At 38.5% G+C, this 17,962-nt stretch overlaps 1 protein-coding gene across 1 annotated transcript in view; it reads left to right on the top strand.

Annotated features, from left to right (window-relative positions):
• LOC137611026 (leucine-rich repeat and fibronectin type-III domain-containing protein 2) overlaps positions 1-17,962 on the top strand; it is a 138,213-nt gene that overhangs the window by 93,161 nt on the left and 27,090 nt on the right. Inside the window, exon 4 of the mRNA XM_068338985.1 lies at positions 3,998-4,086. The gene's annotated coding sequence lies outside the window, so the exon portion shown is untranslated. The remainder of the gene's footprint in view (positions 1-3,997; positions 4,087-17,962) is intronic.

Genomic DNA, 17,962 nt, shown 5'->3' on the forward strand with positions numbered 1-17,962 from the left:
CATCATTTAAACATATACTATATATGTATGTGTGTATATATATATATATATATATATATATATATATATATATATATATATATATATATATATATATATATATATAATATCATTTTTTTAAAACAACTTGAAGGTTCCAACGACTAACCGTATGTTTAAATATAATAGCTTATCTACTTGTTTTGGCAGATGTCTTTTATTTATTTTCTGTCTGAACGGTTGGTTTTAACTTAATACTTTAGATTGAATTTTTATCGAACAATTTTGTACTCTTAAAGTGTTTTGGTTTTTGTATCCAACAAAAAGCTTTTTGATGATCACCCCTAAAGGTTAAGCTTTTATTCTGCATTTTTCTCACTCTTAACAAAATGTGATGACCAAGACCACAAAAGGCTTCTTGACCATAAAACTCTAACTTTAAATCATAAAATCTGTGACTTTCAGCCCATTCATTTCTGCTGAAAACATTAATATTTGAAAAAGTTGTCAGAACGTTCTTTTAGTGTTGAACCGTTTCATTGTTGCTCTTTTTTTACATTTTGGTTACAGCTGATTATATTTCCCATTTCTCAGCTTCCAGAATGAGGTTAAACCATCTCTGTTTTTCCTGAGTGATGTGATCTACAGAGACCAAGGTGTCAGTACATGGAACATGGAACATTATATTCTTGATATTTGAGAGTAAAAAATGGATCACGAAGTGAGCTCTGAATATAGTTGTTTCACTCTCTCCCTCTTTAGTCTTCTGTATGGAAATGTTACACCTTTGCTTTTTGGGGTTAAAGATGAAACCTAATCATAGGGTCATGTGTTCAATGCAAGATGTTTGAAGACCGCTTAAAATTCAGATCACTCTGGATAATGCCCCCACTCTGCCGTTTCTATTTCTGACTTATTTTTATTCAGTGCAATCTTATCATAAATACACAGCAAATGTGTTCTTCGCGAATCAAACTTGGAGAAATTTCAGACATGATCTTCTTACTTACAACTTTATTATAATCTTTTTACACATATAACATATATTAATCAGAAGTCTGCATCACGTGTTTGTTGTGAAAAGTGGAGCTCTCACACTCTTTAACTGGGTCACTGGCTCAAGACCTGAATTGTCAAACGTGAGTTATGATACCGGCACCGTGAGTTTACAAAAAATTCTATCTTTCAGTGGTTTTAACACTACTTATTTATCTTTAGCGGCACAGTGGCGCAGTGGGTAGTGCTGTCGCCGCACAGCAAGCCAGTTTCGAGTTTGAGTCCTGCTGTGTGCGGAGTTTGCACTTTCTCCGGCTACCTTACGCCTCCAAAAACATGCACTTCAGACAAATTCAAATTATTTGTAGGTGTGAGTGTTTGTGCCTGCTTGTCTGTCTACATGAGGGTCTGTGTACTGGCGTTGTGCCAGGAGTGTACCCTGACTCACACCCCAGTCGGCTGGGATAGGCTCCAGCAACCCAGTGACCCACAAAAGTGGAAGAAGCGGGTATAGAAAATGAATGAATTCATGAGTATTTATCTTTTTGCCTTGGACATTTTTCAATATTACTATTTATATCAGCTCAATTTAAGTGAAGTACTAACATTACAACACTGTCATTGACTTTCAAGCAGATGCACTGTCGAAGCAAAATCCATTGTCCATTGTACCGTAGGATCATAATTTATGCCAGCAAAAACCTGTAGTCCCAAAAATTCCTTCCTAATTTTCTGAAATGTACAGGCTCAGTTCACTCACTGATGAACAGACCCGGGTCCTTCCATTTTCACCCTCACCCTCTTTGCTGCTTTACCTTTTTTCTGCTGTCCGTCACTGGGAAAGTAACAACAATCTGGAAAATCACAAACAGATTTTTAATCGATCGACAAGGGGTGTTTTCCTGATGTCTGCCTGCTCTGTAATGTTTTCACCACTTGAGCAGAATGAAGATGGCAGTCATGGATAAAAAAATATGCATTTGTATCTGAAATACTTGAACAATGGAGTCAGATCCTGTCAGAAATATATCACAATGATATCATTTATTTTGGTAGCAGTTTGAAGGCAGTAGCTTCCTGTTTCTTGAAGTCTGTCCCCATGGCTGCTGTTTGGTCTTATTAAGCACTACCCAGTAGCTGAAGATAGATCCTGGATATGGCTAACCCAAGGTGTTTACGTCCCTATGAAACCTTAATGGCTATAGATTGATTCCCTCAACATTCGTAACCTTCAGTTGTTCTCTTTGCTGCTGCAGTCTGTCTGCAGGACTGCACGGTACTTAGTGGCTCAGATATTTCCTAGAACAAGATGTCTGTCTGTGTTTCACCTCGGCTGATTCTGCGGTCCTGTGAAAAATTAAACACATGATCAAACTGGTGATGTCACATAAAGATGAGGACAAACAGATTTTGAATGCATTATGAATGTTATTAATAGGCTTGTTGTGTTGTTATAATGAAACAGCATTCTCTTGGTATCTTTTAAAGTCTCAATTCCCTCATTCATTTTAGTTGCTCGAATGTGCGGCACAGCAGGCAATTGCTCTGAGCCGTTTCTTTAAATGGAATTTAAATGAAGACAGCCGATGACAGTAGGTCAATAATGTTATTTGTATTCTCTAGCTGCTGCTCCTTAAAAGCTGATAATGGCTCCATGCAATGTGCAAACCTCAGGTGATCAGCATCAGCCCACCATCTACCGTCTCACATCATTTCATTTTAAACATGTGCAATCAAGATGTGGGTTATGGACTCTTGGGTGGCCGTGAAGTGAATCCTGCATCGGTGTTATCAACACTGCCATTGAACCAGAAAGCAAGTCACATCCCTGCCAACAAACATGGAGGCTCAGGTTGTTCCACTGATGTGATAGGAATCAGATGGTGAGCGCGATGCGCACCAGAACACGGAGCCCCATTGAGCAGTGCACTAACTATCCTTCTGCTTGTCATACTAGCATCCCCCACGGAGTCATGAACAGGAATACCTGGTAATGAATCTGAACGGAGAGTATAAGGTGAGCCATGAGTCCCCAAAGGCACAAAGGGAACGGCAGCACATGTGTGCACAAAAGAGCCCAAACGAGAAAGGTTGGATCACTCTGTTCTTGCGTGGGACGGCAAATGGATGACAGAGGCAGAATGTAAACATGTCGAAGGATGAGTGCTAAGTGGGGTATGGAGATGTTTATTATCAGCGGAAGAAGGACGGTGGAACGACCTGTCGATCATTCTCCAGACAACTGGACTGCAGCAGGGCAGCATTTTCAAAACAGCCACTTTCACATAAGTGACCTTGTAAACTAGAGTCCTTTCTCACACTGATTTCTATCCACTCACCCACCCCCCCCCACCCATGCTTGCAGACCAAACAACAGTGACGGTGTGTTCAGAGTGTACAGAATGACAAACAGCTTCGAGCAACATTTGACCACAAAAGTAAGGAAAAGGAGACAAATGGCATGTGTTTTTAGCGTCACTTGGGAGCCGAGGCCTAGCACAAACACCCTATATTTCAATAATCTTCCATAAACCGATCTTATCTCCCCTGCCTCTCCTACACAATGCTTTAAGGTGATTTTTATAGGCTTTTGTTTTAGAAGCAAATAATTCCTTATGAATCATAATATCACTGCTTGAATTGTAAAAGCTTTTACAGCTTAGCGGCATGTTTGGCTCCCGTGGAATTAATGAGGAGTAAGTCCTGAGTGTTGTTTAAGGTGTGCACACAGATCACATTCACAGATGGCCTTGATTAAGGCTGAGACCATACATAGGTTGAAATATTGTTCATGCTGCCAAAGAGAATGAATGTGTGCAAGAGATGGTTTGAGGCATATTTAATAGATCCAATATAATTCATTAAGTCACATGTTCATCAATGGAGGAGAACCACATTTGAAATCACATTACTTATCTCTTTGAAATAAACTGTAGAAATATTTTCTTTTACAAAGTTAAAGTCATTCTCCATGTTGCAGAAATATTGCTTTGTTAAACAACGTTTTCTTTTCCTTCTGTAGGGGGTTCATTTCTTCTTCTCTCCAAAAGTGAATGTGTGACCTCGCGGTGTTTTTCCAGGCACCATATGGCACAATACCACACAATATAGGTAAGATTTTATTTACTTTATTTTTTCCTTCTCGAGCTTTTATATCACTGGGTTTTTGGTTTTGGTTGATGAATTTGCATTAAACATTAATCGGTTGATCAGTGATCATACATCAGACATCATAATTAAGTCAGGTCTGTGTTTCACTTGACAAAAAAGGCTCAAATTGTTTTTTTTTAGTTGTTGTTGCTCTTGTTTTTGTTGTTTTACCCCCCCCCCCTCCACTCAGCTGATGTCCTCATCAAAATGTAGCGCACAAACACATCAGATGGTCTAGTAGCACCTCCTACTCACACTGGACGCATGCATCTATTTAATAATTCATGCTCTCAGCAAAAGCTGCACAAATATTAATGTGTAGTATATCTCTTTGTTTGTGTCCCAGTCTTTATGCGCTGCATCCCTGCAAAGCATATGTTCAAAGTCCACGACAACAATTCACTGAAACATGTTTAAGATTTGTTTTTTGTCGATGTTGCATGAAGTTAAATGGAATTTCAAATTACACACATATGAGTAACTCATTAATAAGTGTATGAATGTGTAGCTCATTAACAGCCCAGCCAAAGCATAGAAACAGTCTGAAAAAATCTGGTAACAAAAATCTCCCAATCAGCCCTTCTATTCATTGATTAAAATATTAGATCATGAGCATAATAGTTTTTATATTTAAGTATTTGTTGTGGCATATACATTTTTGAGGGAGGCATTGGAGGGTTTTATTTAATAGAATCATCAAATTTCTAAGGACCGAGAACAAGTCGTGAAGCGATCGATTTAAAACAAGTAACAAGTATCTTTCAAAACATCATGTCAACTACATGTTAATATTCAACTATGCTGATACAGTCACTATTCTTATGTCAAAATATAGTTTGCACTGTCAACGTTTATGGCCTGCAACAAGTGTTTAGCAATGTGAGCAAGAGTAGTGTGTGTGTATTGCATTTTCTTATTATTTTTCTGTGCTGGGGGTGTTTCTGGGCATAACAGCCACCGTTAGTGGGCTCATAGTCTCATCTGCCATTAAAAATATGCATGGACAGATAGATAGATAGATAGATAGATAGATAGATAGATAGATAGATAGATAGATAGATAGATAGATAGATAGATAGATAGATAGATATCGTACGGTCCCATACACACACATGCACAGGAAGGGGGCCTCAGGAAGTGAACCGGTACCTCTCACTAGCAGTTCACACTCCAAACGTTTGGGCCCTCACGGGTCTTGAACCGGCCATCTTTCGGTCCCCCGCCAAAGACCTAGTGGTCCAAGCTACTGCCGCTCAAAAGTTAACAGATTTACACGTTATTTTTCAACTATTAATACCTTTACTATTAATCCTAATATGTCACATAATGTTGACTTTTAACCTTTTGTAGTAATTTGCATTTACCCGCCATCCTGGAACCCAAAAGTCACATATTGTTGCAAGTTGATGATGATCTTTATGAAACTTTCTTGCCTGAAGGCGCTTCATCTGAAGCCAGTCCTCTGATGCTTGATGGTGCAGTTCCTGACAGAGGCTTTCCTGAGGCCTGATGCTTCTTCTGAGAACTGGTTCTGACAGCTGAGGATGTCTTCATATGAACACCGTCCTACTGGTTAAACTGTAGCAACCAGGTTAAATCCCGTTTTCATTCTCAGTCCAAAGCTCTGCCTTTGTCATATTTGGGTATACAAAGTTACAAGTATCTGTTTAATGTGTGCTTTGATTATAACCAGCATGACAACATCTTCCTGCTGTGTTGTGTGGAGATGCTTGCAGGTGTTTTGTTGTCAACAATAACAACAAAATTACCTTTTATTTCTCTGATTCACAGCTTTGTTGTGCCTCACCCGCCTCCTGATCACTGAAGGAGGGGCCAACCTGGCAACAAATACTATTAATTCTGCAAAAGAAGAAATGCTTTACTTTGTGATTCTGACACACTTCAACATCACTGTTTTTATTCTTCGCCTGTTTGACACCTATGCGCCACGTGTCTTAAAAGCTCTAGTAATTCCCCATAAACCTGCTGATGCACACATAAACAAAATAGATTAAAAACATAAATGTGATTAAACTGTTTAACCATTTAATTTACTTTTAACATCCTGTCACATAATAAAGGTAAATAACTTGGTTATTATTCAGTAAGATAGAGTACATGTGTGTGAATGAGAGGGGCCCAACTGGAAGAGTGAGGTTACAGGGAGAAGAGATCAAGAAGGTGACAGATTTTAAGTACTTAGGGTCAACAGTCCAGAGCAATGGAGAGTGTGTAAAAAAGGTGAAGAATTGTGTACAGGCAGGATGGAACGGGTGGAGAAAAGTGTCAGGTGTGATGTGTGATAGAAGGGTTTAAGCTAAAATGAAAGGAAAGGTGTACAAAACTGGTGACACCAGCGATGTTGTTTGGTCTAGACACAGTGTCACTGAGGAAAAGACAGGAGACATAGCTGTAGGTAGCAGAGATGAAGATGCTTAGGTTACTTTTGGGAGTGACCAGGATGTATAGGATCAGGAATGAGTACATCAGAGGGACAGCACATGTTGGAGGTTTTGGAGATAAAGTCAGAGAGGCCAGACTGAGATGGTTTGGACATGTCCAGAGGAGAGATAGTGAATATATTGGTAGAAGGATGCTGAGTTTTAAACTGCCAGGCAGGAGACCTAGAGGAAGACCAAAGAGGAGGTTTATGGATGTAGTGAAAGAGGACATGAAGGTAGTTGGTGTGAGAGAAGAGGATGCAGAAGACAGGGTTAGATGGAGGCAACTGATCTGCTTCCATCTAAGGCAAATTATTTGGTTATTATTCTGAGTCTGTTACATCATCGATGATGATGTTGCTATAAAGAAAATGTCGCAGTGAATTTACAGAGGAGGCCATCCTACATGCTTGACGCACAAGTTTTTTGATTCTGCAATTGGAAACAACAAACTTCCACCTTTCTTGTGCACTAGTTTAGCCTCAATCTTAGTAAACCATTTACTGAGACAAGGAAATGCTGCAACTGGGGGATTTATTTTGATACAAACTATGACATGCAGTGCTTGAACAGAGTGGAGTGTCTGGCTATTGTTAGCACTGGGCTTCAGAATAAATAAAAAAAAAGAAAGATGTGAGAGAAAACATCAAGAACGATGTGATTCAGTGTGATCTAATGAGATCCATACTAATGAGTATGAGATCCATTTTTGTTTACGGGCTGGTATGCAGACAGTAAGTTTGAGCCTCTTGTTATAATGCAGCAGTTTAACTGACATGTTTCCACAGGGGGAAAAAAAAAAGTTTATGTTAACATCTGGTCTGAGGCTATAACAGGTAGATGAATACATGCAGGATGGGGAGCATTAACTGAAGCTTGATAAATAAATTGCAGCGGGTAGGATACCTGTCATGTCTAGATTCCACTGAGAAAACAATATGTGTAAATCCATCACCTACTGTTTGAACACACAAGATGTTAACATCCCAATTAAATCACATTTGTGACTGTGACATCATTTGATAACATCTGTAATGGTATTGTGACTTTTTTTATTCAGTTTGGCATTTTTACACTACACGGGAAGAAATCTGAGGACTTGGAACAAATACACAACCATCAAGTTCTGTTGGCATTCAGGTACAGAAAGTCTTTTATCCTTGGAAAACACTCTACCTGACTTGGAAGACTTCGCAGAGGTCCTGTTACTGGGGGAGAACCTTGTGTCCCATCCCCAATGTCCATCAAACAGTAATATCAGAGTTATCTTTTTTACTGTCACTGCTTTAGTGTCAGTGTTACTGGTGTCAATATATTTAGTTACTGTTTTATAGTGTTGTGTTGTCATTTGGCTTTTTTGTGTATTTTTTTTAATTAGCCTTTTTTTTTTTTTTTGTTCGTTTTATTACATTTTTTGTTGAATAACAGTCTGAGCACCCATTCTCAGTTTAGTTTAAGAAAACAGTATTTCTGTTTAATTTTAATCAATGAAAAATTATAATCCATGTTCGAGTCGATGTGACCCAGCCAGCAACAAGTGCTTCTCATCGTTGTGCTTTCATTTCACATTAACAGCGACATGTTTTGGTTTAAAAGGCTGTCAAAACCAGTTTCCAAAATAGTGCAGAATTTACTAAAATAAGTCCCCCATCTTTTTATGAGAAGAGATGACTGTTCTTGCTCGAGAGGAAGTGGTAACCCTACTTTTGCTCAAAGCCTTTTGTACCTATAACAAACTGTATAATACTTTGATCCACACCTGTGGTGCTATAATATCGTCTTGGAACAAACAAGAATAAAAGCAGTGAGAAACAGTGTAGAGTTTAGGTGTGAAAACGTAAACTGGGTACTTGCTCTGCTGCGGCATGGCTACGTGTGTGGGAGAGGAGGGGGTATGATGAAGAAGACAAGGAGGGCTGCTGGTGTTGATGGTGGCAGCTGATCAGGAAGTGATGTAGGGAAATCTAATTTATTTTTCATACGCTGCTGAGATGGAATGTCATATATCATGCTATTCAGCAATTCCACGCCGGTCCCAGGCTCACAAGAGATGAAGGACTAGTGATCAAAGATGCAAAGAGAAGAGTCAGCTGCTGGGGCTACTGCGGGAATCCACTTCCACTGACAACAATATCAACCATGTTGAAATAGTCATCCAGTGGTGCCAGTGTTGATCGCATGATGGAGAGTGACATGTTAAACAGGTCTGCATGAGTGTGCTGAACATGGCTGCTATGGAGAATGACAGGCGCAGAGAGGTGTACAGCCATTCTATTGCATTAGCAGTAGCTTAACCAAGAGAAGGGAGTTACAGCATTCCTCAGCGCTACAACTAGGTACACATAAAAAAATGTTTCAGGTTCTCCTTATTGATCTTAACGTTTATTTTTTGAACATGAAGTCATATACAGTGATCCCTCGTTACTCGCGGTTAATGTGTTCCAGGAACCACCCGCAAAGACAAAATTCCGCCATATAGCGACAACTTTTATTTTATTATTTACGGTAATTTAAACATTTATGAACCCTCCTCCATACCGATATTAAACCACCTTCTACCTGTATTACCTTTTTCCACACTCTAATAGACTGTTTAAAGCACTTCCGGGTGCTGTCAGCCAATAGGATGTGCGTACCGTACCATGTGTTGATGCGCGAATGAGCGCAGGATTACTATACAGTATTACCAAATGCTATCTGCTCCAGCCTGTCAGCAAGACAGCTGTTTGATTCAAGTAACATACAATGAGCTACCAGTTACCTCACATCATATAAAACTTTACCACACTGAAATATTATTTTGAGAAGTTTAGCATTCTAAGCTAAGGGAATTTAGCAAAGGTAGTTACAGCTAATATGTGAGTGAATAGATACCTGTTCACATTGCTGCTACTGGTCTGCTAAACTGAAGCAGGGGTTAAACTTACAGTAAACCCAGCGCATGAAGGGCTGCAGCCCAAGAATCCGACAGAGTCCTTAAAGAATCCTACATTCTTCAATGTCAGCTCTTTGTCCTATGAAATTGTAGTACTCGGTAAACTCAACCTTTGGTGTTGTCAAGGAAGAACAGTGACATTTCACTTTGGAATATTTGTACATGCCATCTGAAAATTGAGATACATTTAAAGTATTTAACTTTTATGTTAGTGTCTTTAATAGCTTGTCTTTACATCTGTTTTTTGGGTCAGTATTTTTTCAGGGTCACTAGTTTCCATTTTAATCTCATTTAGTCATGTAGAAAAGGGAACAACAAGGTAATTTGCATAGCCGCATACTAATGAGAAACACCAGTAAATGGGAGGTATGCTCCAGAGCCAAAGACTGGCCAAAGCTCTGTAGCTCGTAATGATATTCCGTTCCTTTCCCAGTCTTTTCTGGAGGCATCATAGAATTTACTAAAGAGCTTTCGCTGGCTGCATGTATACTGCCACATATGATGGTGGAATTGCTGATCCTTAACAGCTTTATTTCAGATTGTAGCAGAAAACTCTGCAGCTCTTGAGTTTGATAAATATTAAGGAAGAATTTAAGCTTGTGTAAGCATAACAACACTACCTGATCAATAAAACGGTTTTCAAAATTTTCATTCAGAAAGAATTGGAGCAACCACCACCACAAGTCCACAACTATGGACTGTATTAAAATTAGTAATAATGTTTATCTAGTGCCACAACTGCCCAGAGCTGCATGCATGACTCACATGAGCAGCATGAAAAATGAACTTTGGTAAATGCTTGACTTTAGGAAATAAAAGAATAATGAGGCAATGTGCAATGGCTGTGAGAAGCTAACTAGCTGTACACCAGGTTGCAAATCACATCATTTAAAGCAACATGTTTATCATGTAAATAGATATTTAACATTTACTGCATTGTTGTGTCCGTTCTCCCACACTGGTACTCTGCTCAACAAAGTGTGGCGATGACTTGGCTTTGGATCTGTAGGCCTGCGTGAGTCAGCCAGAGTTAGCACCTCCACAACATTGGCATAGATAGAGACAGTGAGGTGATGAAAGGGGTTGAGTGCTTCCTTCTGTTATGCTGTCTGTCGGCTATTGTGCAGTATTGGTCTTTGGCTCAATAAATGCAGCTTGACATTTGCTAATGCTTTTCTTGTCGGAGAGTATTTACTTCAGAAAACAATTTAATCATGCAGTTCTTGACCAGCATTATTTGAATCTCACAGTCTACAACACAGAAGCACTTAAGATGAATATTTACAGTTTAATGTACAACTAGGCATTAATGGCATGGAAGAGGAAGACAGGAGGGGAAGGGGCAGGTCAAACAGCAAATGTCAGGAGGGAGTGGCTATGAAAGGAGGATCTGGGAGTTCTGGGAGTCATGTAACTGAGCCTGTCATATACCAGCTCTTTACCTCAAATTGTGGCTGAAAGGAGGTTCAGAGCTGCAGAATGGGAACAAATAAGAACCACAGAGGCAGACATAGCGACACAAATGTGTTCCAGATCCCTGCATTTGTTACAAATCCCTCAACAGATTGCTGCCTATGATTGACTGAAGCAGGTGTATTCATGTCATGAACCATCACCAGTAAAAAAATTATTATCCTCCATTTGTATCCACTATGTTTTAGCTTTATGTTCTTCTGATGGGAGGAATTGGAGGCACCTTGTCACACACCAATGATTGCAATAACAAGTGATTTCATTGTTTAGCTGGAAGATTTTATGGGCAGCTAAGTTTCCGTATAAGGCTACCATTATTATGTTATAACCTGAACGCTCAGAAAAAACGACCTTCAGGCCTCTTTGCTTGTTGAACAAATAGAGATTCATCTGTGCAGCTGCTTCAGAAACACTCGGAAAAGCAGAACAGTGGCAAAATCGCATGATGGACCAATGGTGTGTGCACCACTGAGCAATTAAATGTAATTAATGATCAAAGCAAAGCTGAAACTAGTTTAACTTTAATCTACCGCTAAAAAAAAAAAAAAAAAATCCACTGTATGAGGTATGCTCTGTAGAAAAGCTAAGGTGCGGTGTGATTTTGTTTAACTGGAAATGCAGTTGTGGTGTTTTATCTGTTTAAACGACAACTCTTGGTAGCTGTGATTGTTGCTTGATAGTACAGATTAAAACTAGTCTAAAGCATTTTGAGGTTAAGCTAACACAAACATAAGAGCCACATTGATTTTATTAAGTGCTCATTCTGTAAAGGAAACCATTTGTTTCTGTCTGTCTGGAAGAGGCTTGTGTGAATCAAAATGTTGTGGTATATTGTTGAATCACAGCTGTGTTTGAAATTTAATGATCAGAGCTATATTTATAGATCAAACCAGCTGTAAATATTCAATCAGTAGACAGATTAAGTTCTCACACCTCCCTGGTGTGTTTCATTCATTTTACAATGTTTGTTCTTTAAATTTATAGTCTTCAGATCCAATAAATGTAATTAATCATGTCTTTTATCATTAACAGTTCTACCCTTTATGGTCAACAATGTTACAGTGTGGTCCACTGCAGAAAAAAAGTACAAAAATGATAATTTATATTAATATACTGAACAAGTCAGAGCTTTCCCTTTCAATTACTGTTTGATTTATTCTTCCTGTCACAGTTTGTCTCTGATTGGCTGCTGCAACATGGCCTCTTTCCAGTCTTTGACTTTCCTCTTGTTACACACCACAGATCAACCAATTACAGTCTATTTATCAGGCACAGAGGTTCTTTCTACCCCACTGCTTCTATAGAAAATGTTCTGATCTGTTCCATAACTTATATAGGATGCTAAACTATATAGAGTTGGCATCACACACACACATATATTATATATATATATATATATATATATATATATATATATATATATATATATATATATATATATATATATATATATATATATATATATATATATATATATATATATATACTACCATCTGTATATATATTGCATATATTTTACATTTAGGTCATCATTTGTTTGAGAAAATTTTGTATTTTTTATGTTGTTTAATCTTTTCGTGGGTGTTTATCATTTTCTTCAAACAAGAGGAGTTAATTTGCATTTATAACAAGCAGAAATCCAGAGACATATGCATCTGCAGAATTATTTAACAACTTGATTAACTGCAGTCCAATACAGTATGTTTTATAAGCAGACAGACTTTCTTTTCAGTGCAACTAGACATAATTATCATGAAACAACACTCAGTAAACCCACACAGTACTTCTCCTTTGTTTATGAACACAAAATAAATCGGTGAGGGCTGTGGGCGGGTGTAAGGCTTGTTCCTGTCTATTCACTCATTATTTCATTTATTTGGAATACTCCGTAGCCTTCAACACTATCCAGGTCTTTCTGCTACCAGATTAAAAAAATATCTGGCTCTCAACAAGAGTACGATTAATGTAATGGGCAGGAAAACATGCTGTCAGCTTTAGTGGTCAGTTTGTTTGTTTTTAACCTTCGGTTGGAATTGCTGATTAAAAAATTAAAATCACTCTGTAACATTGAAATTAATTGTGCCTTTTGCACGGTTTCATTTCAGTTTACAGGAGGTTAAAAGAAGATCTGAAAACAAAACATAGTTCAGAAAAGAAAATTATATCTTCTCTGAAGAGCTCAGTTAAGGCTAATATCATTATTTTATGTTTTAAAGCTACACTTTAAATATAATTTCAAATATCATTTGATGTAATTTCATTGAAATTATGTTTGTATATATACTGTATATATATATATATATATATATATATATATGTATATACATATATATATATATATATATATATATATAACAAGTGTGTGTATACACATATATAAAACGTAACACTTCATATTTTTTAAGTATCCAAATTACAGTAATTTTATTACACTCAGGAGGAGGGTCATATGTGGGTTTGTGACCATGAACACTTCCATTTACAAAACACAGTTGATCCTCTGTTATTTATGTGTCGTTTAATCTCTAGAGCCGCCACTGAAATCCTTCCTTTTCACATTTTTAATGTCTTATATCCATTTTCACAAAGCAGTTATTGGACTAAATAATTTTAATGACATGATTGCAGTTAGATATTTTTTGCTGGTGAGGTGTTCAAGCTGAGCGTCTGCTGCACACATGCCCACACGTCTGAAAATTAGTGGAGGTGCAAAGTACACAACACAGGCATTTTGCAAGCACTCCCAGACGGTGGCTACAAAAATCAATCATGTTTAAAGGCTGATATTAGATATATGCAACTGGCAGGGTTGATATACAAGCATCACGTAAGGCTGAATTAAATCAACCTCACCTATTTTTAGCCCAGAACTGTCCACTGGTGGACAAACCATATCCCAGTCTTACTTCAGAATTTGAACTCATCAACACATGTAAGTGGATCAGCGACGGTTCATTTCTTTGAATTAAAATGAACACTAGCACTGCAGCATTCGACTAGAACAACAACAAACACATTTCTTTATTTGCTGTCTTAAAGACTTATTAACGTGTTATTACTTTGGTAAATGATTCCACACGATGGGCGATTAGTTACACTCCACAAATGAAACTGTTCAGCACCAGCCCATCAGCCAAACAAGCCTATTTATATGGAACATTGTGAACCGAGCTGCACCATGATACAGGCAACGCATGAGTCCTGCTACTGGAGACCATTGATCTGCAATAAATCTGCATGCGTTTTCTATCCCTCCCAATTTGGTGTGACATACCCGCTGGAGCTGAACTAATGCTGTTAAAAAGCTGCAGCAGCTGCCATGTGCTTCTGTCTGATGTGTTTTTCTCACTTGCTGCTGCTGTGAACGAAGGAGAAGAAAGCAAAAACAAAGCTGATTCAAATGCAGAGGAGCTCAGTCTCACCAAGAAAGCACACACGTGTCTGTTTCATGATACCACGTTTCAGTCCTCACCTGTAAAACTTCCAGCATAAAGGTTGAAACTTTTTTGGATCAGCATGATTACAGAAGCACAGTTGTAACATGATCTGTAATTGTGTCATATCAGCACCATTTTCAAACGTCACAACTGTAATAAAGGTAAGGTCTCCATCCTGCAGAGTGTGTCTTTACAGCAGTTTACAGCAGGGATTTCAAACTGTAACTGAAACCATACACTGAAAAAGAAAGGCATAAAAGTGGCTTAATCACTGTTAATATTAATATCAACATAAGATTGGCTTTATTAAAATATTTAAAATAATTTGACGTGATTCATTATAACTTGTAATTTTCATTTATAGACTTCAATATTTTTTTTGTTTTTTTTTATTTATTTATTTTTGCATTAGCCGCTCATTAACTTGGTCGTCTTCTTCTTCTTTTCCTTTCGGCTTTTCCCATCAGGGGTCACCACAGAGAATCAATTACCTCCATCTAACCCTGTCCTTTGCATCCTCTTCTCTCACATCAACTACCTTCATGTCCTCCCTCATTACATCCATAAACTTCCTCTTTGGTCTTCCTCTAGGCCTCCGGCCTGGCAGTTCAAAACACAGCATCCTTCTACCAATATATTCACTATCTCTCCTCTGGACATGTCCAAACCATCTCAGTCTGGCCTCTCTGACTTTATCTCCAAAACCTCTAACATGTGCTGTCCCTCTGATGTACTCATTCCTGATCCTATCCATCCTGGTCACTCCCAGAGAGAACCTCAGCATCTTCATCTCTGCTACCTCCAGCTCTGTCTCCTGTCTTTTCCTCAGTGACACTGTCTCTAGACCAAACAACATCGCTGGTCTCACCACAGTTATGTACACCTTTCCTTTCATTTTAGCTGAAACTCTTCTATCACACATCACACCTGACACTTTCCTCCACCCGTTCCATCCTGCCTGTACACGCTTCTTCACTTCTTTTCCACATTCTCTATTGCTCTGGACTGTTGACCCTAAGTACTTAAAATCCTCCACCTTCTTGATCTCTTCTCCTTGTAACCTCAACAGCCACTCATTAACTTGGTGCTGCTGCAAAATGCAACATAAAATCAACCAGCATAGCATGTGTAAAACAGCAATGTCTTTGATGTATGAGGTAGAGGACATTTTATTATACTCTTTTTCAATCCATGTGGTTATATCGATTCACATCTGTCAAAAATCTGACTAGGTTTATTTTGTATATAATGTGTCTAATTCTTGTTGCACATGAAGGTACAGTGCTGTGAAAAAAAATAGTGCTTTTATGCTTGTTTACTGCACTTAAATGTTTCAAATCATCAAAATAACCTGTGTCAATGTGAACACAAAATGCAGCTTTAAAAGATCATTCCATTCAATAACGTTAAAAGCTTATTCAAAGCATTAATGAGCTTGAGGTCACAACTGATGGCCGGATATTCTCTCATGACTTTTTGATCCAAAGCAGAATTCAAGTCCTTTAAATTTTAGCATGTATTCCAGGGTTCTGGAGCAGCATAGCAGCCCCAGCCATTCACACTACCACCATTGTGTTTAACTGTTGGTACGATGCTGTTTTAATTTTATACCAGATGTAATGTCGCATACACCTCCAACAAGGTCCGCTTTCATCTCACCAGTCCCTTAGAATATTTTCTTAAACTTCTCGGTTATTTGTTTGTGCAAACCAAATACAATCCTGTGTTCTCGCGCAGCAGTAGTTTTCACCTAGGACTTCTCCGTGGGTGCCATTTTTGCCCAATCACTTTGTTATTTTGAAATCATAAACATTGACCTTAACTAAGACGAGTGAGCCCAGCAGTTCTTTGGATGTTGTTCTGGGTTCTTTTCTGTCCTCTTAGAAGAGTTGTTGATGTGCTCCTGAAGTAATTTGGTAGGCTGGCCACACCTTGGATGGTGCATATTTTTCGAAGTTTTCTCCATTTGTCGATAATACTGTAGCTCTCATCATTTTGTGCTTGAATTTCAAGGTGTGAGAAATGGTTCTGTATCTCCTTCTAGACTGGTGGACACAAATGACTTTTTTTCTCATCTTTTCTGGAATTTCTTTCGTTTGTGGCATATTGCGTTCCTATAAGATCTTTTATCCTGCTTTTATTTTTTTTTCAATGAATAAATGCAGATGGTGCAGCATGTAGTATATGAAGTTTTGGTGGAATCCTGCTAAAAAGTTTTGACTACCCTATGTAGGCTGGGAATGATTCAAATCAGAGATGTTATACTAAGGAAACAATCTTGACCATATCATCCTTCTATTACCTCCACATGCATTGTCTTTATCTACTATAAACTACTCATCAATGAGTTAATTTTAAGATTATAATGGAAATCAAGTAAAGAAGATGTCAAACTTTTCTCTTGTAGTGGAGCATGTATGGGTTTCTAGGTCTATATTGAGCAGTGATGTCCACCTGAGGACCTTATCTTGTCAAAGGAAGCAGTGAGCAGGCAAATCATGATCGATAAATGGATTCCATGAAGAGTCTGCAGCCCCACCAACCCAGAGTGTGAAAGTGCACACCTTCCTCTTTCTCACAATCCTCCTGACTGTTGTTTCAATCAATGGATTCCAGCAACTGGATGTCACTAGTCAGTGCAACTATCCAAAGAAACACAGGGCCTATTAGGTGGGTGAAAAGTGTTTTTTTCTGCTGCAACAAGGATCCAGAACCAGGACGTTCACGTCGTTGAAGCTTCCAACAAGAGGGGCATTCAGGAGAAAATGTGTCTCCACCAAGGCTCAGCGATCTATTGAAATCCAATCAGTCTCACAAAAGATATAACATATAACAGTATTAAAAAAACACTGGGAAAAAAAAAGGGGAAATTCCCGGGAAAAAAGTTAAATCAACAGCCACTTTTCTGATGTCAACAATGAGTAACCGAGCCCACAGAGATCAGAGGAAGGCAGGAGTTGTGGTGTACTACCTCTGCGGCCTCAGAATACATGGAAAAGGCTTCGCTTAGCTCTATAAATTACAGCCGCCTTTGTTGTACTAGCCTGTGTTGCTTTGTCTTGTCTCCAGGCCGGCTGTGACAAAGGGAGGCAGCATCTGCTCTCTGACAGGGATGTTTACTGTACCGAATACGCAGCAGAGTATATCTCACTTCAAAGAGAACATTCGGTATCTCTGCGTCACCGCCTGCCTCAATCAGAAATCACTTTGGGTTTTTCACTATCACAGTTTCTGAAACAAATTAAAAGGGACCCTTATCAGGCTTTGAACGCAAATCACGTATTGAGTAGGAAACAAAAGTTAATCCTATTATTGCAGCTGGGGTACTGGCTTACAGAATCACACACAGATTATTTTGATTTGATTTGAATCTTTTCTAGCAGCTCCTCTTCAAACAAAGTTGAAGCATACAGCAATCTGTCCCAGAGGGAAGCCTCACGTCGGATGTGTTTCTGTTTGACAAAAAGCTGGCTGACAGCCCACTGATTGGTTTTGTGCCCTTGTTACACTGTTCTCTTTCCATTGTGCATCCCTGTCCTGGGCATATTTCT

Source organism: Antennarius striatus, chromosome 17, assembly GCF_040054535.1.
Source record: "Antennarius striatus isolate MH-2024 chromosome 17, ASM4005453v1, whole genome shotgun sequence".
Lineage (NCBI taxonomy): Eukaryota > Metazoa > Chordata > Actinopteri > Lophiiformes > Antennariidae > Antennarius > Antennarius striatus.